Source organism: Callithrix jacchus, chromosome 5, assembly GCF_049354715.1.
Source record: "Callithrix jacchus isolate 240 chromosome 5, calJac240_pri, whole genome shotgun sequence".
Taxonomy (NCBI): Eukaryota; Metazoa; Chordata; class Mammalia; order Primates; family Cebidae; genus Callithrix; species Callithrix jacchus.
Genome location: NC_133506.1, coordinates 29,416,738 through 29,440,720, shown reverse-complemented (window position 1 = coordinate 29,440,720; position 23,983 = coordinate 29,416,738).

Genomic DNA, 23,983 nt, shown 5'->3' with positions numbered 1-23,983 from the left:
TGCATTCAAGGTTGAAATATAACAAAGAAACCCAGCGCCAGCCTGGGATGGCTGTTTGGTTACGGGCAAGATTTCCAATGGTTTTAAGACTCAGGGCCGGGCGCGGTGGCTCAAGCCTATAATCCCAGCACTTTGGGAGGCCGAGGCAGGTGGATCACGAGATCAAGAGGTCGAGACCATCCTGGTCAACATGGTGAAACCGCATCTGTATTAAAAATACAAAAAATTAGCTGGGCATGGTGGCACGTGCCTGTAATCCCAGCTACTCAGGAGGCTGAGGCAGGAGAATTGCTTGAACCCAGGAGGTGTAGGTTGCGGTGAGCCGAGATTGCGCCATTGCACTCCAGCCTGAGTAACAAGAGCGAAACTTCGTCTCAAAAAAAAAAAAAAAGACTCAGTTTACCTATAAAACACATCTGTATCCTAAGTAACGCCTATCTCCAAGGCTGTTGTGATATTTAATTTGGTATTGTATGTGAAATAGCTGAAGCATTCCATTAATGCGTGTATATGTAGCACCTCCTGAGCCTCTTTCACATATGTTTGCACACCGGTGTGTGGGTAAGCCTGGGTGTAAGTGTGCATGCACACATAACTGCATGCATAGTAAGTACACACACACGTATGTGTGTACCTGTGTATGTGTGTCTTCACATGTGTGTATGTGTGTGGATGTATGCATGTCTGGTTATATGTGGAGATCGCTGCAGCTGAAAGGAATATGAACTTGAGGAGAGCCTTAGAGATTGAACAGAACAGAACTTCCATCACATCTCAGTTTATCCCTGGTTGACCCTGTCATCAGGAGATTCTTAACTTAATTCATATATCTGTTAAAAATGCTCAAAGAATAATGCAATGAGATTACTTGGTCTTTTGTATAACAGTACATGTAAGAGTAATTAAGGACTTGGTATTAAGAGAAGTGGACATTCATATATTTATTCAATCATTATATTGGGATGCCTACCATATGCCAGGCACCAGGAAAAGAGTTGAATCAGAATAATAGGTTAAATATCTGGCCCCACCTCAGGGAGAGCATCTTTCCTGGGGAAACAAAGAAGTGTAGATAAACATCTACCCCACCATGTAATATGAGCTATTATAGCAGAAAAGAGAGAGTGATTAGTTTGGCCTGCTGTGGTCAGTGAGGGCTTCTGAAGACATGGTATTTAGGCTGAGACATAAGAAGACTCTGTTCAAGTCAAGACAGGAGGTAGAAGAAATGCAGAGACGTGAGGGCTTAAGGAAGCCATGCAGTGTTGAGAAATGACATTGGTTTGGTGCCATTGGTGAGTACGGAAGAGGTGATCAGAGGCCCAGCCATGAAGGACTTCCTCAGGCCCGTGGTAAAGCGTTGTTTCTCTCTTCCTGGAAGAGATCAAGAAAGAGCAGAGCCAGCTGATGTCCCAAGCCTGAGTAGACCATGGTGAGGTCAGCTGTGCATTCTGAGAGGATACGCAGTGGTGGTGTGAGGATGAAGTGGAGTAGGAGGTGAGGAGTGGAATCACTCCACAGTGAGGTGAAGGACCAGGCAATGCCAGGAAAGAGAGGGAGAAAGAACCCACCTGAGATGCATTGGAGACACAGTTGGGAATTGTTGACAAGAAAGAGAAATCATGAAAGCCACTCACGTTTCTGACTCAGGCAATTTGTCAATGGTGGCACAACTGAAAAGGACAGCATGTGGGCAAGACAGTGTGAACACTGGACACTGACGCAAAGCTCGTATAATTTAGTTCAAAATATTTGACTTTGAGTCACGTTATACATTCTGGTAGAAACATCCAAATTTCCTGATATTATCTCTATGAATTGGATAAGCATTAGTACAACTTAAGAATCATTTGAAAACCCGGGACTGAATTTAACCAATCATAAACCTGTGGAGTAAGAACAGACTTTCCGAAACTCAAATTTACTTAAGAACGACATTGGTGTATGCGTGTGCACATATGCAGATATATTTGTATACTTTCGATCCCTTGCTTTCCCCAGCTAACCTTCAGATTTAGCAGTTCTCCCTTCCTGCATCGAAGTGTGTATGTTTGTATGCACACCCATGTGTGTGTCTGTGTGTGTGTGCTTATATGTAGGGCTTCTAACTTAAGGCTCAAGGACTATAAGACACAAGCTTTTCCAAAACTCTGAAATTACAGCCCTATTTTATGAATAGGAACAGATTAATATTGTGTCTGAAGAGGATATCACAGCTTTCTCAAAGGAAATATGAAAAAACGAGTTTCAGAAACACAGTCTCGAATCATTTTGTGCAATTCACCCTTCAATGCATGGGAGAAGCTGGAATCCCATTTGGGGTGGAGATACTTATTCAAGGACAAAAAACAATTATATTAACCAGAAGAATCCTATTTGTTAATCCCAAAAGACTTTTGATTCAGATGGGACCTCTTCATTCATGGAGTATGTGAATTATAATAAACCAGCTATGACTGATTATTGGTTTTGACAGATTCTACATTACTTCTTATGAGAAACTGGTGGAAAGAATTTCATAATGAAGCTCAAGCAGATTTTTAGTTATTTCTACACATTTCTAGAGATAGAATCTTCTTATACAGTATTTATACCTTCCTTCTTTAGTATTTGAAACATGTTAGAATCTTTAAACCTAATGATCTAAAATTTGAGTGACAAAATTAATGACCTTACACTGAGTGAATCTGGATAACTGAACACAATTGTGTTTGGCCTTTGTTTCAGTCTATCAGGGCCCTAGGAGGCACATAATTCTGCCAGGGTCTGGGAAGTGCTGGGAGCGATGATATGGTCCCCAAGGGCGAGCTGCAGTGAGGAGCTGTTAGGGAACCTGGGCCTGATGGACAAGGGGAGGAAGAACCCACCAGAACCCAGAGCAGATAGCACCTGCTGATAGGTGCTGTGACCTTCAGTAGACACCACGGTGGTGCAGCAGGGGCGGGAGAGAGCACCTCCCGAATCTCCGTCTATCTTACCATCACATCTTCTGCTGGTGATTTCCGTTGACTGAGCCCAGCTGGAAGCCAGAAGGGAAGCCGATGGTGCAGATTATAAAGCCTGAGTAGGTGGAGAGAGGTGGGTGCCGTATTCAGAGGAAAGCGATCCCGATTCACTTAGCACGAGATCATTAATTTTGCCAGCCAAGTGCTAAATCATTAGATTTAAAGATTCTAACGTATCTCAAATACTAAAGAGAAATAATTGAAATCCCATACAAGCAGATTTTCTGTACAAGGGAGGTAGCCGGCATAGATCCAGATTCTTTTTTTCTCAAGAGGGCTAAGTACATACTCTTGAGTGTAAATATAATGTGAAAATATGAGCCTGGTGGATTTCTCACCTGCTCTTTCATAAGTTATGTTCACACTCAGCCATATACCGTCATGGCTCTGCTGACCGGGAATTGACTTGTTTGAGTCCTCCAGGAAGCAGATGCCAAGAAGAAGGTAAAAGAGCAAGAGATTTATTGAGGGCAACACCTGTAAATGGCAAAAAGGAAAAAGGAAAGAGTTGACAGAGCCTTCAGACCATGCTGCGGGGCTGGCACTAGCAGGACAAGAGGGGAGAAGGGAGGACCCTTAGAGCACAGCATCACTCCGAGAAAGCCCCCCAAGACCAGCCAGCAGCTCTGCGACAAAGACCACCCATAGAATGGTCCCATGTTGGGAGGAGATGACCTTGCTTTGTACCAGTGTTTTGCTCAATGTCTGAGGGCCACCCAAAAAGAGTGCCATGGCTCAAAAGTAGTGCCAGACCTAGGAGAGGTTCCTCCTCACAGCTGGGTAACCAATCTTTTCTTGAAGGGAGATCTAAGGGTCCATCTCTTTGTCTGCCACAGATACCATCACTATCACCCAGAAGGAGCAGACTGTGAGACAGAGGAAGTCCTAGACAGGCATGAAAGGGAAACCGTTTTGTGTCTCTGGAGAGAGCCTCCATGTGGAGGGAGGAAAGCAAGGCAAGTGGAAGCTGGGGTTCAGGGACCTGTGACTTGACCTTCTTGGTCAGGATGGAAATCTTGAGTAAGGTGAGGTGTTAAGTTGAGAAAACCAAAAACTGGAAGCACTAGTTGGAGAGCACTCAGAGGGTGGCCTGAGTTTACAAGGGATGCCACAGTTGACCGGCACGCTGGCCTGATTAGGCTGAAATATGGCCTCCATTGCCTCCGGAGCTACCTTGGCTGCTGGGTGGAGCGGAAGGGCTGCAGGAGGGTCTGCCTGCTTCACAGCAAATGCGAGAGGCAGCTGTGGCTTCCGGCTGCTGGGCCTGGTGGCCGCACCAACTACAGTCGGTGTAAACACCCCGTACCCAAGGTCAATATCTGAACCGCAGACCAAATGGGCAATGAAAGCCAGTATTTAGGGCATTCTGTTGGACTACAGAGGGAGAACCACTCAACTGGCTTAATGAGAGAACAGACACATGTCTGGGACTTTGTCAGCAGATGCAAGCCTAAAGCCACCTCAGAGCAGAGAGGAGCAGGAACCCAGAGAATGGAAGCCCCTTCCTCTCCTACACAGCACCTGCAGCCCGTCACCCACAGCACCTTCGCGGGCAGCAGCGGAAGGATTAGACACCACACCACCCTGATAGGAATTGAACTTTGCTTCAACTGACGCTTTACCTGACATGAGATTATGCTAATTGGAAGATACCAAGATATTCTTAAAAGAGAAGATGAAGTTCTCTTGTTTCAACCTCCATTACTATTGACTGTCAACTTCTCAAAAGACCTCAGAAAAAAACCTATTAATGGATCAAAACTGAGTTTACTAGATTTACTGTAGTATAAGAGAATACCACCTTGGAAGAGTCTTGATAGTATCTCAGAATGAGAAAGTCAGAAACTGCATTGGAGATCTTTTTTTTTTTTTGAGACAGTCTAGCTCTGTCACCCAGGCTGGAGTGCAGTGATGCAATCTCGGCTCACTGCAACCTCTGCCTCCCAGGTTAAAGTGATTCTCCTGCCTCAGCCTCCCAAGTAGCTGGGATTACAGGCACCCACCACCATGCCCAAGTAATTGTTTGTTTGTTTGTTTGTTTGTTTTTGAGATGGAGTCTCACTCTGTCACCCATGCTGGAGTGCAGTGATGCGACCTTGGGTCACTGCAACCTCTGCCTCCCAGGTTCAAGTGATTCTCCTGCCTCAGCCTCCTGAGTAGCTTGGATTACAGTTGTGAGCCACTGCACCCAACCCTAATTTTTGTATTTTGTATTTTTACTAGAGACAGGGTTTCACTGTGTTGGCCAGGCTGGTCTCGAACTCCTGATTTCATGATCCACCCACCTCAGCCTCTCAAAGTGCTGGGATTACAAGCGCAAGCCACTGCGCCCGACCTGAGAAATGCTTAAGGTAGCTTCTGCAAGGTGGGGAGTAGCTTGGGTCTGGCTAAGGTTTCTACCCTAACAGTTCTCAATTGGTAAGCCCTGCAAGGTCAAGGGTCTGGAAGCAAATCTTGATAAGAAAGATACTGGTTTTGATAAACTAGCTATTTTAGGGATTTACTGCCTTATTTTTGATAAGCAAGTCTTCCTGAAGCAAGCAGGTAAGTGACTTTTGCTTGGTTCCAACATTGTTTAACACAGGAACAGGAAAATGACTGGCCCCAGTGTTGTTTTAAGACACTGACTGGGAACTACACTGACTTCAGTTCTCAAGGGGTAGAGCATTGTGAGAAGAATCATGTAAGTTTGTTTTAAAAGTGACATTTTGGGGATCTTTCTTAGCACATACTTTTTAAATGCTTCCTTTTAACATAGTTTTAAATTTCAGAAAAATGTTAACGGTGGTGCAGAGAGTTCCCATATACCCCCCACATCCAGTTTCCCCTATCATTAACATCAAAATGTGGTACCGTTATCAGAACTAATGAACCCAGATTAATACATTATTACTAATTAAAGTCCATATTTCATTCTAATTTTCTTAGTTTTCACCTAATGTCATTGTTCTGCCCCAGGACCTCATCCAGGCTACCACGCATGTTCAGTTCTCAAGCCTCCCTAGGTTTCTTGTGGCTGTGAACAGTTTCTGACTTTCCTTGTTCCTGATGACGTTGACCGTCTGAGGAGTGGCGATGGAGCATTGTGCAGAATGTCCCCCAGTTGGGATTTGTCTAATGTTTTTCTCATAATTATCCTGGGCTGATGAGTTTTTGAAAGGAAGACCACAGAGGTAAAGTGCCATTCTTATTACGTCCTATAAGGCGCACATACTACAGATTGAGTCTCCCTTATCTGAAATGCTGAAGACCGGAAGTGTTTTAAATTTTGGATTTGTTCAGATTTTGAAATATTTGCATACACATAATGAGATATCTTGGGGATGAGACTCCAAGATATGGGGTCTCATCCCCAAGAAAATTTATTTATGTTTCATATACACTGTATAGTTATAGCTTTATAAAGTAATTTTATAGAATATTTTAAATAATTTGGGTCATGGAACAAAGTTTTGACTTCAATCTGTCACAAGAGGTCAGGAGTGAAATTTTCTGCTTGTGGCACCCTGTTGGTGCTCAGAATGTTTCAGATGTTGGAGCATTTGGATTAGAGAACATTCCACTTGTATCAGTATGACTCATGACTGTTGATACTGACCTCGATCACCTGGCTGAGGTAGTGTTTGTCCAGTTTCTCTGACAGTTCCTTTTTTCCTTCTTTGGGAGAAAGTCACCACGTGCAGTCTAGTCTTCAGGAGTGGGAGTTATGCTTTACCCCCTGGAGGGCAAACTTTCTGCAAAAATGGTTTGGGAATTTCTGCAGAGACCTTTGTCTCCTACACCATTTATTCATTTATTTTGTTATTTTTATATCAATATGGACTCACGAATACTTATTTTATACTCTGGATTATAGTCCCATATTGTTTTATTTATTTTCTTGCTCTAATTTTTCCAGTTTTGGCCACTGGAAGCTCTTTCCATTTCTTCCTCTGAGCCTTCGACATTTCTCCATCACTGTGTCCTTTTTCGTTTTCAGTCACTGTCTTGCTATCCGGAACTGCAAGCTGTACCACGTTCACTGTGTATATGTTCACTGCAGCCTGAGAAGCAGCCATGTCTCCAAGGAGCCCTGGTTCCTTTTACTGAAGAATGGTACAGAAGCGAAGGTCTGGGTGCTGGATGTACTCATTGCTACTGGGGTGTCATTGCTTCTAGTGGCGTTTATTTTTTCCACGTGTGCACTACGTTTGTAACCTCTTCCCCTGCGAATCTACTGCGACTGTTTCAATAGCAATGTCATTTCAGAAGCCACAGAGTGACCTGAAAACTTGGTCTCTCACAATAACGATATCACACAGTACAAAAACAGTTTAAACTGCAGAAGCGTCTTCCATGCACTGCGGCCCCGAAAGATTAAACATGGTTTACAGCTTTGTCCCCACCCAAATCTCATGTCTAACTGTAATCCCCAGTGTTGGAGAGGGGGCTTGGTAGGAGGTGGTTTGATCACGGGTGCAATTTCTCATGATTTAACACCATCCCCCTTTGAGCTGTTGTCACAATAGTAAGTTTTTTTTTTTAGAGAGAGTTGTGCTCTTGTTGCCCAAGCTGGAGTGCAGTAGCATGATCTCTGCCCACTGCAATCTCTATCTCCTGGTTCAAGCAGTTCCGCCTCAGCCTTCCAAGTAGCTGGGATTATAGGTGTCTGTCATCACGCCTGGCTAACTTTTTGTATTTTTGGTTGAGACGGAGTTTCACCATGCTGGCCAGGCTGGTCTTGAACTCCTGACCTCAGGTGATCCACCTACCTTGGCCTTCCAAAGTGCTGGGATTACTGGTGTGAGTCACTGTGCCCAGCCAATCTGCTTATTTTAAAATGTATAGCACCTGCCCTCCCCACCACCTCCCCTTCTCTGTTTCTCTTCCTCCTGCTTCACCCAGGTAAAGTGCTGGCTTCCCCTTTGCCTTCTGTCATGATTGTAAGTTTCCTGAGGCCTCCCCTAATGCCAGTATCATTCTTCCTGTATAGCTTGTGGAACCGTGAGCCAATTAAAACTCTTTTCTTTAAAAATCACCCAGTCTCAGATATTTCTTTATAGCAGTGCAAGAATGAACTCCTACAATCTCCATTTGTTATGTGCAGAAAACAACAGAAGTTTTCACCTTTTCAATGCAAATTCTAAGTTTTGAACAAGGTAAATTAGAAGTCTGGGAGGTGAAGGCCCCATCTTGGTGTGACTGATGACCGCTCACCGAGCTGTGATGAATGGGTCTCTAAACCAAACACATCAATATCTACTGGGCGTGGGAAGGACAACGCTTGTTACCTTCAGCGAGGTTAAACCCTTTCCTCTCAGACATCATGTTAAATCGGGCTCCATAGTTACAATTTGATCCCAAGGCAAAGAAAGAGAGGTCAGTGATTAAGGCGATTCTTTACCATCAAATTAAGATGTGACAAATTTGTCTGTTCTTCACGGACAATATTTTGCTTCTTCTGCAAAACCAAGATTAAAGAAAAAAAAGAAAAGAAATAGAAACACTAAGCTTTTAAAAATTTTCGATTTCAGTTCTCTGGTTGTTTCTGTTTATTTATTTAGATATTCTCTCTAATTGTTCTGAATACAATAAAATCTCACACCATAAAAACATTTTTAAAAAAGAAATAAAATAATTTTTGTACAGAGAGTTACGTTGGATTCTAGTGAAGATTTGGGCTTCAGTAAAGGAGGTGAGGCTTAATGAGACAATTTCTAAAAGGAAAAATTTATGTAATTAAGATTTTAAAATATTTTATAGTTCTATCACCTAGCATGTATTCACACTGGGCAGTGGGTCTTTGGGGGGTCATCTTCCCCAAGAGGCTTTCAGAGCAAGATGCCCCTGGGTCTTTGGGGGGGGTCCATCTTCCCCAAGAGGCTTTCAGAGCAAGATGCCCCTGAGTCTTTGGGGGGTCCATCTTCCCCAAGAGGGTTTCAGACCAAGATGCCCCTGGGTCTTTGGGGGGTCCATCTTCCCCAAGAGGCTTTCAGACCAAGATGCCCCTGGGTCTTTGGGGGGGTCCATCTTCCCCAAGAGGCTTTCAGACCAAGATGCCCCTGGGTCTTTGGCGGGGGGGTCCATCTTCCCCAAGAGGCTTTCAGAGCAGGATGCCCCAGGTCTTTGTTGTACACATTTCGTGGGACCTGTTTCATGAACCATAGCTGAGAGTGGCAGGACTTAGTGATACATCCAATGGATGTGTCACACAACTGGATCCTGGCACTGATCAAGGGACAGCATTGTCTGTGAGTTGGCCTGGTATGAAAACCTGGATAGGTTGTGGTACACTATACTGGATCGTGATTAATCAGCCGATCAACTGCTCTTTCTCTGGAGAGGAGATGGGCCCCCCAGAGTGGTTTTGGGATCACCAGAGCTCCTATTATAGCCTGAATTATGGTCAAAAACATTTCTGATCTCCATAAGGCCTGGCTTTTGGCTACTGAGTTAGCTTTTTCTGCTTTCTAATGTCCTGGAAACCATAATAAAAATGATCACCTGTGGTTACCCCAGCACATTTTGGCTCCTTGAAACTTAAGAATCTAATGTAATGATAATACATTAAATAGACCAAGTGTATATATTGTAGGTTTCTTGAGGGCAGTTATCAAGTCTTATCTTTATATCTTAAGTGGGCACATTTAGCAAGCACAGAGGCTTATAATGGGTTTACTTTTCAGTAAACCCCTTGTTAGTTGAAAATGCATTCAATATATCTAACCTAGTGAGCACCATAGCTTAGCCTAGCCTACCTTAAATGTGTTCAGAACACATATCAGCCCACAGTTGGGCAAAATCATCTGGCAGCACAGTACACTGTAGAGTGCCAATTCTTTACCCTTGGGATTGTGGCTGACTGACTGGGAGCTGTGGCTCACTGCCACTGCCTAGCTTCATGAGAGAGTGTTGTACAGTGAATTACTAGCCTGAGAAAAGGTCAAAATTAACAATTTGAACTAGGGTTTCTACTGAATGTGCATTGCTTTCTCACTGTTAAGTAAAAAATTTTAAGTCAAGCCATTGTAAGTCAAGAATCATTTGTACTCAGTAGTGAATGTGATTAGTGAAAGGGAGAATGAATGAATGAATGAGCTAACAAGAGCCCAGGAGGGTAAATGACTTACCTGAGGCTAGTGAGAAGTCAACATACTGTTTTTACCCTGTGTTGAAGAATACTGAAACTAGTCATCCTTTCCTGTCCCTGTGTTAAATAATACCAAAAGCAAAAGTACTGAGCTGTATACTGCAGGGGTACCTGCTTCTGGAAAATAAGACCATAAACAACCTAAACAATTAGTTTGTTAAGGCAAACCATTTCCTCAGCAAGACCGACTTCTTAGCCTGACCTTGCCATGCCTGGCTAATCGAAGGCCATAATACCATAAACTCCGTGCAGTTGAAATCAGTTGCCTACATGGAAAACAACACCTTGGAAATCACTCAGCTCAGATCCTAGGGTGCTATTGATACCCTACCCTAAGTTTCATTCCCAGCCACTATTAAGACTCATCGAAGTGGTGTTCTATCTTACTACGGTGGGTCTTATGGTTTTGCTTGATAGGTGAGTTTTTCTGATGATCTTCAGAAGAACTGACAGTGAATATAACACAGTTTTCATTCAGTTTCTTTTTCTTCTTTTTCAAAACATGATTTCACATTTCTTTTTCCTTCTTTTTTTTTTTTTTTTTTTTTGAGAGTCTTGCTCTGTCTCCCAGGCTGGAGTGCAGTGGTGCAATCTCGGCTCACTGCAACCTCTGCCTCCCAGGTTCAAGCAATTCTCCTGCCTCAGCCTCCCAAGTAGCTGGGATTACAGGCGCGCCACCATGCCCAGCTAACTTTTGTATTTTTTAGTAGAGACGGGGTTTCACCATGTTGGCCAGGCTGGTCTCCAATGCCTGGCCTCAGGTGATTCGCCCGCCTCAGCCTCCCAAAGTGCTCAGATTATTGGCGTGAGCCACCAAGCCTGGCCTCTGATTTCACATTTCTTTGGATGTGCAACAATCTACTAAGCACAGGGAAGTATGGGTGTCATTGCTTTCCTAGGAGTTCTTGGAGCATAAAATAAATAAGCCATTTTCTTTTTTGTTACTTTGCCTAAGGAATAAAATTATTGGACTACAAGTTATTTCAAAAATCTTTTCAATTCTGAAATTTGGCTTTCAGTACATTTAGGGAAGTGCTTACTAAATTCAGTTTTGATTAGACACCCTAATTGTGTAGAATACAGAAGAAATCCAACATCGTCTTGATTCTGGGTTGGAAAGTGGCTTATGGTACATGGTGACCTGTGTTAAGTCCCTCTGGCCCATTAAACATTGACTTTAATTTCTCAAATATACACAAAAATGCACAGCTCTGGACTTGCAGTAAAGTGTCTGTCATGAGAGTTGTTTTAGCCCAAATGGCTCTAAAACATGGCTGTCAATTCCAGACGTTTCCAACTGGATGAGACAACAGCCACCACATGTCACACAATGCACCACACACAATGTAAACATACCATTCACGTCCACACTCAGATATTTATGGCATTTTCCATGGTTCCCATGTCAACCCATGGAGCAACAAGGCCATTAAATCATGCTGTCAGCAGGCCAAGACAGTCACACTGCAAAAAACATTCCAGTTGCTGACATGAACGTTACATTTATCATTTCAAGACCGGTTTTTTTCCAGCTGCCTCTTGCTTTATGCTCTTCACTGCTTTTGAGCTGGTCTTTTCGGGTACAAGGAGAATACAAATGAGCTGTTTAAAATGCAGCAGAAATCCCAGCCAACTCTTGAGTACTTTTACTTTCCTGGAACTTACTATTTAAGGTGACAATCTTGAGGTCACATGCCAAGAAAAGGGATGGGCTGGGAACAACAATATTATTGATATAACTGGACAATTTTTAATTTTCCAACCTGGATTCAGTCTTTCATTTTTCTCCTCTGCATAAAGTTGTTCTCAGCAAATTTCTAGATTTCAAGCACATGCACTCTGATGTCTTCTGAACTCTGATTTCTCCTTAGGAGTTCTCATTTAAAAAAATGTCAGGGTCATGCAGAAAGCAGACAGAAAGTCTCATCAACAGATCTGAGAGTTCAGCTCTACAATCAGTAACAGAGACAAAGAGCAGATTTTTCAGGGCAGTGCTGATTTTACATGATCATATTGATTTCAGAAAAGGTAAATCATTGAATGTATAACTAGATGTAGTTAAATGTTCTGCCATTAGAAGGGTTTTCATATAAATTCACAAGTCAGAATAAGTTTTTCCTGTCACACTATGCACTAAGAATGTTAGAAAATTAGGACATTGTGACATTTCGGCGTATGTGACGATGCAACTCCCAGACCATGACGGCTGTGCATGAATAGGAGATACTAAGCCAGCCTGCCTCGCCTCGCGCTCTCTCTCCTCTCTGGTGGCTGCGCTTCCTCCTTTCCCTTTGGCCCCTCCCAGCACGTTCAGCTTGCAGGATTGTTGTGGGATTTAAAGGCATTTCAGCTGTTCATGTGCACAGCGCTTTTCTCCTCATTCTTCCTGGAGAACAACACTAAGAGTCAGTGAGAGCTTTCAGAGGAGGACAAGCCTGGTTGGGAATCTTCTCTAACTGGGCATCAGAATAGCTTTGTCCTCCTCACTCATCAGTCTGTGACACACAGCCCTTGAAAGGCATGCCATCTCACAGACATCTTCCATGAAAAGAGACAGAGCGTAATCAGGAAATGTGAAAATAAAAAAAGGAACGATGGGGTAGAGAACATACAGGCTGTTCCCGCAGAGCTGATACCTGGGGGCAAAAACCCAAGGCCCTGAGCCACCTGCTAGCTCACAGGCAAACAGGATGGCCAGACCCTTACAGGGCTGATTTTGAAACAGGCAAACTGGGGACCAGAGCTGGGTCTGGATAATATGAGCTGGATCTTCAAGGATAGTTTAGCAGTTTGTGACACTTGTATATGGGGTAATGAAACTTCTAGACTGAAGAAACCCTTGAACATGTGCCCAGGGCTGGGGAAATGCTGATGCAGTCCCAGAAAGAAAAAGTGGGTCCTGTGCTTTCAAAGCACGGTAGGCGAGATACAGGAAGGGACCAAGCCAGGAAGGACAAGAAGTGCCTGGGTAAAATGACTGCAGCAGGAGAAGTTTCGGTGGAAGGGAATGTGGTCAGAGCCATGCTCTTGGGTGATGTTTGTAAAATGAATCTGATGAGAAGGGAGATAAAGCCACAAAATCATTGGAAGTTTATTAAAATAATCGAATTTAGGAGACAGCAAAGATAATAATAATAATAATAATAAAAGAGAAATTAAAATTATGATTCAAAGTCTGAATGTATTGAGCTGTGGTAAAAACTTCTGTCCCAGAAATTCTGAGCATAAAAACCACACCTTTAGAATGAATAAGTAATAGTATAGTCACATAAAGTAGCAGTATACAGCAATGGAAAAAGAGTGAGCTATAATCAAAAACTATGGTTGGATCTTGTAAAGATAAAGCTGGGGGAAAGAAGCCAGGCAGAGAAGAGTCAATATGATGTGATTCCAGTTATTTTGAGTTCAAAAACCCGTCATGCTGCTGGTTAGATGGTTGGGGATCTTGGGGAGGATAAAGCCGTTGGCTGGAAGGGAAATGGCCGGTGGTTTCCAAGGTGCAGGTTCTGTCTCTCAATTTGGGTGCTGGTTACAGGATGCACTTGGTTTGTGAAGAATCACGGGTTGGTACATTTATGATTATCTTCACTTTTCTGCCTGTTACACTTTGATAAAAGTTTTCGTAAAATGGCACGCCTTGCTTTGGAGATCTTAGTTTAAGGAGGCGGATTGGCAGACAGGTGGTCTTTAAATGTCCAGCCCTTGAATCTAAATACAAATTGGGGTAATCAAGGTCATGTTCCTTGGATTCCAGGAAATTAGGAACTATGATTCAGCAAATCAGAGCATTGCATCATGTAGTGAAACCCAACACCTCCCACCTCCAAGCCAGACTTGGACGCTAGCTGAGCAGCCACGGGCCTGGAAACAGTCACCACAACCAAGTCATTGTCTCATTAATTTCAAGGAGGTAGAAGAATAAAAAGTGATAAGGGCAAGGGTGGGGGGCTTTCTCTTGGCAGCTTCAGAATAAAACCAGCAAAGCTCAGTTCCTGCCAAGAACTAGGGAGAAATCCATCATTCCTCCTGCGGGCCCTGTGGTCTGCCCATTGCGGTGATAAGCAGAGAAGCCTGTAATGATTAACCGGGCCTGTACACACAATGGTCACCCACACACAGACTTCTTATCACCCAGGAGCCCAGTACTTTAGTACTGAGTCATACCCATGTCCAGAGAAGGAAGTTTACAGGCAGTAATACGCTTCAAAATTTGGATTCAGCATTCATTCAGTTCCGTATAACCCTTCCCAACTGCTTCCCACTTAGAGGAAAAAGAAGTATTTGAATTTGAAAAAAAAAAGTCCCGAATTGTTCCCTGGGTGAATTCCTAAGAAGCGTTTCTCAATGAGGATTTTTCGTCAATGCGTTTACTGGATTGTTTGCAGATTATTAACCCATTGAAAAGGAAGCAGGATCAAAGAATGAAAGTAGACTTGCAATAAGGCAAGTACCCAGAAAAGTAACGTGATCCACAATCAAAAAAAAAACCTTTTTATGTCATCCGCATTACTTCAATAGTGCAGGTAAGAAATGCCAAATATGGGTGAAGGGGAGGAAGGCAGCAAAACACCCTGCCATGTGTGTACCTATGCAACTATCTTGCATGTTCTGCTCATGTACCCCAAAACTAAAATGCAATAATAAAGAAAAGATTCCCATAAAGTTGTGGCTTATAAGCAACACTTCCAACTTCCCATCAGAGCTGGTTTAAGTGGCAACATAGTTTTAGACATTTTTTTTTAAACTCAGATATAGAATGCATTGCATTTATGATATAGAACATAATGTTTTTCAGAGGTGTCTTCCTGATGTGAACATAGTTGAGGTGTCTCCCCTTCCTCCCTGCTTTCCATGTCTGCCATTCATTCCTTCAGCAAATGTTGCTGAGCATGTTCCGTGTGCCAGGTCCTGTGTAGATTACTGGGCAGGCACGTAGAGGGCGGTAAGTTACGCCTGACCCCGGCCCACTGGACTGACATTCTTGTTGCTGTGACCCGGTGCAGTCTCATTTCCTCTGGTGCTGAACTTTTGTAAATTCTTCCCGCCTTTCCCCACCTCTAGTCTGTCAGCTTCCATCCTTTCCACAGCTCTGGATATTAGAGTGCTATCCTTACAGATCAGATCTGATCATTTCACGCCATCCATCTGGCTTCCGTTCTGTCCCCCATTTCACAAAGTGATATAACAAAAAAATACAAACATGCAAATTATTTCCCACCATACAAAAGCAAAAGGAAACAAAACCTTTAAAGGAATAAAAGGAAAGTTCATAGGATAAGAAAGGCATTCAGAGTCCTTTGAAATCTCATTCTAGATTTTTTTCCCAAGGTCCTGCATGTCTCTCTTGGTGTCCACTACAGGCCCGTCGATGCCTCTCTAGGTCAAAACGGTTTCCCTATTTTGCCTTTAATTAAGTGTGTCTTTTGCCAGGGATGCCCTCTCCCTCCATTTCTGTCCGTACAAAGTTCCACATTTCTGAAAAGTCAAATTCAAATGCTACCTCCTTCATGAGACCCGTAAATAGTGGTGCCCATTGGCACCTCTTCCCAAATCCACGCTCACGTTAGTAGTTTGAACTCATCTGTGATGAGAGTGCTCACACCGTGAAACTGGCGAAGGCTGCAAATCAGAGCTTCATTTATTGTTTCGTTGACTGTCTAGACTTAAGAAAACGGTGGAGAAAATGTTAATATAGCAGGTTAAACTCAAAAGTATGCTGAATTTATAACCATTATATTGTGAAAACTCATAGAGCATACTTCAGGAAATACTTTTTGAGTATCTGAAAACTGTTCTCCAATTCAACAAAGAAGCCACTCATTCCACTGATGAACAAATAGTCTCGACATAGGTCTTCACTGTTTCACTTTCATTTTACTACTTAAAACCAACAAAACATCAACTGACATTCATGTTGGAGTTGCCTTTGCTCATCATTGAGGTGAACAGCCACTTTGCAGAATCTAAGGGTGATCAAGAATTGATTTGTAGGCTGGACATGGTGGCTCAGGCCTATAAGCCCAGCACTTTGGGGGGCCAAGGTGGGTGGATCACTTGAGGTCAAGAGTTTGACACCAGCCTGGCCAACATAGTGAAACCCCGTCTCTACTAAAAATACAAAAATCAGCTGATGTGGTGGCATCCACCTGTAGTCTCAGCTGCTGAGGTGGGCGGACTACTTGAGCTCAGGAGGTGGAGGCTGCAGTGAGCTGAGATCGCACCACTGCACCTCCTGGGGAACAGTGAGTCTCTGTCTTAAAAAAAAGAATTGATTTGTAGTTGGCTAGGAGTACAAAAGTTCAGCAAAGTCGACAGAAGATTTCTGTTAGAATCAATTATAATAAATACCATTTAAAAATATATTTAATTGGCAGATAAAAATGTTGTATAAGGTGTACTATGAAATGATATGATATGCATATTCATTGATTAATAATTACCACAGTCAAATTAACTAACATGTCCCCTACTATGTCAGCTACTAGTTGTGTATGTGTGTGTATTAACCCTTAAAATCTGCTCTCATAAAATTCCAAGTTATCAATACATTTCCCCCGGTATGCATTAGATCTACAGAACCTCTTCGTCTTATGAAGTTCTTTGTACCTATGAAGCTTCGTACACTTCGACCAGTGTCTCCCTGTCTGTCTCACCTCCCAGCCTCTGATCACCACTATTCCACTTTGCTTCTGTGAGTCAGATTTTTTTAGATGCCATGTATTAGGGAGATTGTGCAGTATTCGCTTTTCTGTGTCTGGCTTATTTCACTTGGCACAATGGTCTCCAGATTCATTCATATTGTCTCAAATGGCAAGATTGCTGTCTTTTTTAATGGCTGAATAGTATTCCACTATATTCTACATTTTCTTTATTCACTGGTGACGTAGATTGTTACCATGTCTTGCTTTTTGTGAATATTGCTGCAATGAACCTGAGGGTGAAGATAATTCTTCAAGATTCTGATTCTGTTTCCTTTAGATACAACACTAGAAGAGTAATTGCTGGATCACATGGTAATTCTAGTTTTAAATTTTTGAGAAATCGCCGTACTGTTTTTCATACTGCGGCACCCGTGTACATTCCACCCAACAGTGCAGAAAGTTTCCCTTTTCTCCACACTCCCACCAACACTAGTTATTTCGTGTCTTTTTGACCATAGCCATCCCAAGAGGCGTGAAGTGATAACCCATGACGGTTTTGATTGTCACTTCCCTGGTGATTAACAGTGTCGTGCTTCTTTCCATACAGTTGGCCATTGATGTGCCTGCTTTGGAAAAACACCTGCTCATTTTTCATTGAGTCATTAGTTAATTTATGTATTTGCTATTGAGTTGTGTATGTTCCTTGTATGTTTTGGATATTAACCCCTTATCAGGTACATGGTTTGCAAATGTTTCTTCCCATCTCACAGCTGCCTTTTGGTTTTGCTGATTGTTTTCTTTGCTGTGCAGAAGCTTTGTAGTTTGATGTCATCCTACTTGCTGATTTTTGCTTTTGTAGCCTATGCTTTTGGTGTCATATCCAAAAATAAAAAATTGCCAAGACCAATGTCAAGAAGCTTTGCTCCCATATTTTCTTCTGCACATCTGTAATAAACACCACACACACATACTTACACACACATTCTCTCTCTCTCTCTCTCTCTCTCTCTCTCTGTCTCTCTCTCTCTCTCTCTGCCAGAGAGCCATTTGTTAGACATTTACCAGAATGTAGTGGTCCCCCCTCATTCATGATTTTACATTCTGCCATTACTTGTGGTCAACCACAGTCTGAAAATATTAAACAGAAAATTCTAGAAATAAACACTTCATAAATGCTAACTTGTGCACCATTCTGAGTAGCATGATGAAATTCTTCACTGCCCCACTTCATCTTGCCCAGGACATAAATCATCCCTTTGTTCAGTGTCTCCACACTGTAGACACCACCATCCATCAGTCACTTAGCAGCCAGCTTGGTTATATAGTACACACAGGGTTTGGTACTATCTGCAATAACAGGCATCCACTGCGGTCTTGGAATGTATTCCTTGAGCATAAGAGTGCACAACCATAGCGCTATTGAGCTGTAGGCAAGTATCCTCTGGGGGTGCTTAGCAAAGGAGCAAGAGGGCGTACTCCCCAGTCTACCTGCTCACCTGCCCCTCACACGGCTCCTCAGAGGCTCCCCGCACTACCATGTGCATGTGATGCCCCAGCAGCTGCTCCCTGCTCCAGTCTCTTCTTGTGGTTATTGTGGCTGAGCCTTCCCTCAAATCTTGTTCCTCCATCCCTGCAATCCTAGAGATCTTCTTATTTTAAGGAAGCCCTCATATGTTTGTCCTGTGTTGGTTAAGCTCTCTAAGCTTTAGTTTTCCCATCTGTAAACTGGGAACAATATTAGTATCTCAGAGCATTGCTGTAAGTAAAAAGAGGGTAATGAATGGGAAACTCTTGGCACACCAGCCCTGGCACACAGTAGGTATAATACCAACAAGCATTGCAACAGCAAATGTGGCAAATACCTGCTGATGCTTGTGAGACTTCCTTTGGAATCTCTGTTTATTTACTTTTCACGGCAACCCGGTGAGATGGGTTCTGTATTACTCCCACTTTACAGATGAAGAAACTGCGGCACACACAGATGAAGAAATGTGTCCAGAGCCTCACAACCGGGCTGTTCAGTAAGCTACTGCTGAAGAGTTAGATAACATCAAATACACTTCCCTTCTCTCTTCTCTTTTTTTCTCCATCTATTTTTCTTTATTCCTACATGCTCTCTTATTTTCCCTTCTTGCTGCATTTCTGATTCCTCACTTCAGCTTTAGCCACCTGAAAGGAAATGAGAGAAAACATCAAACAAATTTGTTCTTTTTTCTGTGAATGCTTCACTTTCTCTGGTGCTTCCTTTGGGGTTTTATTGACTTTTTAAAAAATTATTTTGATGTAACTTCAAACTTGTAGAAGAGTTGCAGAAACTGTGCAGAGAAGTAGCATATACACCTTATTCAGATGACACATTTATTTCCATTTTCTCTCATGTGCTTTCTTCCTCTTTCTCTTTGTCTTCTCTCCACCTATTGTTTGCCAAACCTCAAATTGATGCTGTCAATGTCCTGGCCTTACAGATCACTGTACCAACAACTTGTTCCTCCAATTTCTCTCTGTTCTTATATATGATCAAAGTTATAGTTACCTTTGCTTCCTGACTGTTCCGAGCAGAGTCCTTTTAGCCACAAGTCTTAATAGCTTGCATTAGTGTTAACCTGCTTTTCATAGAGTCACCATGAAACACACCTCAGACAGGCATGCACTATGCTGTCCACAACCCTTGGGTCTGAATGTGTTTCAAAATTCAGCAACTTAAAGATTTTTAAAGGTAGGATGAGCAATATTCCATGCATTTAATAATATACCTGGTGGGGTCTAGGGGAACAATCCCATAATCACACGCAAATATTTCTGCAGCAAATGCATGCAGAATAAACAAAGATTTTGCATATTCTCAGTTCAGTCCGTGTCATGTTGAAATTCCAGTACTCGGAGCTTCTTGCTTTATGGAATCGCACACGAAGAGCGCTGTATTTTTTTATATGGTAGGGGATAGATAAATACTTCGATGATTGATCAACTATATTGCATCTAAATTGCATAAAAATTAATAAGTAGATTAATTGTATTTTAATTAACATATTAAAATTACAATAATTTCAATAGAACATAAAACTAACAGGAGCTTGACGTCTAACCCTACACACACCAGAGTAGGATTTAAGTCTTAAGGATAAAAAGCGAAGACTAATGCTTTGTTTCTCAACAAGAAGGGCTTCTTTGAAGTCACAGGGAAACAAGGTCTTGGTTGTAGCAAATGGCATATCCTTCCAAGAGAGCAGGGCACATTATAACCATGGGGACTCCGGACCATTAATAAAACTCTATATTAAAAAACAGGCAGTCTGTAATTCCAGCACTTTGGAAGGCTGAGGCTGGCAGATCACTTGGGTTCAGGAGTTCGAGAACAGCCTGGCCAACATGATGAAACCCCATCTTTACTAAAATACAAAAATTAGCCAGGTGTAGTGATGAGTGCCTGTAATCCCAGCTACTTTGGAGGCTGAGGCAGGAGAATTGCTCGAACCCGGGAGGCGGAGGTTGTAGTGAGCCAAGATTGCATCACTGCACTCTAGCCTGGGTGGCAGAGGGAGACTCTGTCTCAAAAAAAAAAAAAAAAAAAAGACAGGTCTGTGTACTAGATCATAGTCTTTACAACACAATAGGTCACATAATAATACAATCTCTTTTATAATATCACGGCTTGATGTCACCTAAAATTACCAGCTTCCTCATTGTGTGTTTCTTATGTTGACTAAATAGATAGAATGAATATTCCCTGATGTAGAAGCCTCTACTGAGACCTCTTTTCCCTGAAACTTTTAAAAATACATACTTCTTACTAAATTTTACCTAGCATGAGATTGGACACTACCTCCAACTTCTCTCAAATGACTTGATGAGTAACATTCACCTGGTATCTCTAGTAGAATTTCTGTATCCTAAGCTAAGAGTTGATACGAAACAAATATCCAAGATTGTTTGCAATACATCTAAAGAAAAAAATGGCAGCTTTTAGTTGGGATGCAACTTAAAATTATCCTAAATTTTATCCTAATCCTAAGTTTTTGCGATTAATTTACTGTTACATGTAATATAGTCTCAATATACTTTTTTACTGAGGTTGATTAGCATTATGCCATTTTAAGGATTAGGAAACAATTTTAAACAAATTACCACAGTCATAAGTCAAATCAGAGTGCCAGAGTGCCAGTGATGTTTCAACGTAAGTCATGAACTGCCCAATATATCGTGGATGATTTTAAGACATCCCTTGGTGCAGCGAGAGACCGGAAATCACGTTTACCAAGAGAACTCTCTTTTCCCAAGAAGGCAGCAAGGTTCCCCATCCCCAGGAACAAATGCCACTTTTTTCTTGATGTTGCCCTTAAAATGTGAGGCTGAAGTTCAGCGTTAAGCACGTCCTGGAACTGGGAGTTTTCACCAGCACCAGGTGCAAGGAAGTAGGCAACTTTGCCACTGGCTTATTCGTTTTAAGGAGACTGTGCCTGTACTTTCTGGGCAAGGTGGCAACATCTGCAGCTGCCTGCCTGCCACCAGACAGCCAGTCCAATGTGAATTATTTAACAGAAATTATTGCTACCTCCACTCACAACAGAGAAGGCTTCAAGATTTGTGGGTGACACCCTGGCAGGCTGCAGGATCAAAGCCAGGCTTTTAGAGGTGCAGTTAGGCAGTGCCCGCTGCCGAGGAGCTGTGGTGACCTAGGGGCAGAGGAAGAATGCCCATTGAGGGCGGCACATTCCAAGGACTAAACCAGAGCCAAGTGTTGGCAATATGGAGCCACAGACCAGAATGACTATGTTTTTAAAGCATGGATTCACGGCTCAGACATAAAATTATATTTAAATGTCCTGCCTCCATGCAATCAAAAGAAGCTAACTGAAAGAAACACACACTTCAAGGCTGTAAATCTGCAACTTCCTAATCCCCGAAAGTCCACACTAGACTTCTTGCCTCCATGGAAACAACAAAGCATTCAGCCCACTGATTGGCCTCCAATGAATTTTAGATAAGACAGCTTGGAAGGGAATGGATGTGATTTTAATGCAGAAGAAAGCGCTGGAAGGGAGGTCCACTTGGTTCATATTTGAATAAAGCAAACAAGGCAGACGAAAGGCTGACAGCTGTAAATGACATTGTCAGTACAAAAATTATCAGCCAGTTTACAATCTGTTTGCTTATGTTGAACAAACAGACTGTGTGTGGCATCCTCCGGCCTGGTGAATGGCAGAAATACTTGCGGGCTTCAGAAAAGCTATCTGCTCTCCTGCAGCCCGGCCACAATTAGATGGCCATTTGACAGCCACACTGAAAAGGAAACTGTGTCCTCTGCCTTCCCCCACACTCCCTCGCCTCTTTGCTTTCTCTTTTTCTTTCTTTCTTTTTCTTCGTCTTCTTCTTCATAAGACAAGCACTGAAGTTGGGTAGAGACACTCGTCTTGTTGTATCAATGGCGTGAATTATGTTAGTTCTGTTGCTGGATCAAGTCGTCTACTGATGTGTCTGACATTCCAAGTGGGAGATCTTCAGTAACCTAGCAAGGCTCAGCGCCAACCATCTTCATTTTTTATTCGTTACAGGAAGCAGAATCCCAGAGCTCCCGAAAGAATGCCACTTTTTTCTTCTTGGTGCAGCCTGTGTTGCAGACCGTTTGCTTTGAACTTGCTAGCATTGCTTTTGGTGCCGAAACAAAACACAGCGCAGGCAGGGCTGTGCAGCTCTATTCCCCGTGAGCAGAGCCCAGAGAGCCCAAGTTGCAGGTCATGGTAAACCCAGTGGGCTCTGCTGCTGCATGGGAGCTGTGCTGAGTGTCTGACCCAGCCTCCAGCCTGAAAGGAATGAGTTGTGTGTCCGTGGGCTCTGTGGCTGCCTGGGAGTTATGCTGAGTGTCTGACCAGCCCCCAGCCCTAAAGGAATGAGTTGTGTGTCCGTGGGCTCTGTGGCTGCCTGGGAGCTGTGCTGAGTGTCTGACCCAGCCCCCAGGCTGAAGGGAATGAGTTTTGTGTCCGTGGAATCTGTGGCTGCCTGGGAGCTGTGCTGAGTGTCTGACCCAGCCCCCAGCCTGAAGGGAATGAGTTGTGTGGTCTCATCGCTTAATCCCCTCTGTGTTCTGCAAACTCATAACACAGAAATAGCTCCCTTTGTTCAGAAAGAATGGAAAGCAAACACAGGTACTAATTTTATCCCTCACGTTCTCAGAGGCTCCCTCTGGTTTAACTGCATCAGAGAGATTTAAGCTGGCTGGGAGTGGCTTTTTCACCAGGCCTGAGGCTATTTGGGCACTGGAAGCTTTTTACCTAAGAGATTTCAGCTCACCTGGGAATGAGCAAGTGACACACCTCCTTGCCCTGGGCGACATGTCACCCCTGTAGAGAGAATCACCTCATAGGAAGACAACTGCCTACAAAAGCTCGAGTTTTGGTTTTCATCTTCTGCCTTGTGTACTGTCATTATTTACTGTGTCTTATTCTTGCTAGAGTTAGCCAAGAAGTTACTCACTTGGGGAGAGGATCAAGTCTTTCTATTATGCCTTCCTTTCTTTTATCCTTCTTTAATACAAGGGATCTATTTTAGAGGTACTTGGTTTATTTGACTGGAAAAAAAAGGATGATAGGTGAGTATAGTGTGTTTTTCACAGATAAAGGGCACATCCCAGGCACACACAAAGCCGGAAGACCGTGGTAATTACTGGTAAGCAGCGAAGCATCAAAACACCTCTTGTATGAAAGTTCATCCAATTACCACTAACCTAGAGAGGAGAGTTATGTTGCGCTGTGCTTTGCATTTTAATCTAAGTGGCTGTTTCTTCTTCTCTGATATGGCCGTGGTCATAAAGGGTTGACCATCATTAAAACTGTTTGATTTGGAAGTCTGTAGTGTTGGCTAAGAGGGTAAATGCAAATTTGATGAAAGAGTAAGAATACATTTACATATCAGCCTCGGCTCACATGGAGAGAGTAAACATTCTGTTTATCTCAAGTGTCACTTTACGATTTCAGTAGAATATAAAACTGACCTTGGCCCAGTCATTGCAAAAGGCCCAAATGAAATATACGATTGTCTAAATATGATTTACTCAAGTAGAACTTGTCAGCAAACCCTGTGGAACTCAGCAAACAGGGCTGGAGAGCGCGACGAAACCATTTTGTTCTGATAAGCTCCAAAATGAAATTCTGGAACAAGGAGTAGGTGACTGAGAACGGTCAAGAAGAAAAATCCTACCCCGTGAATTTTAT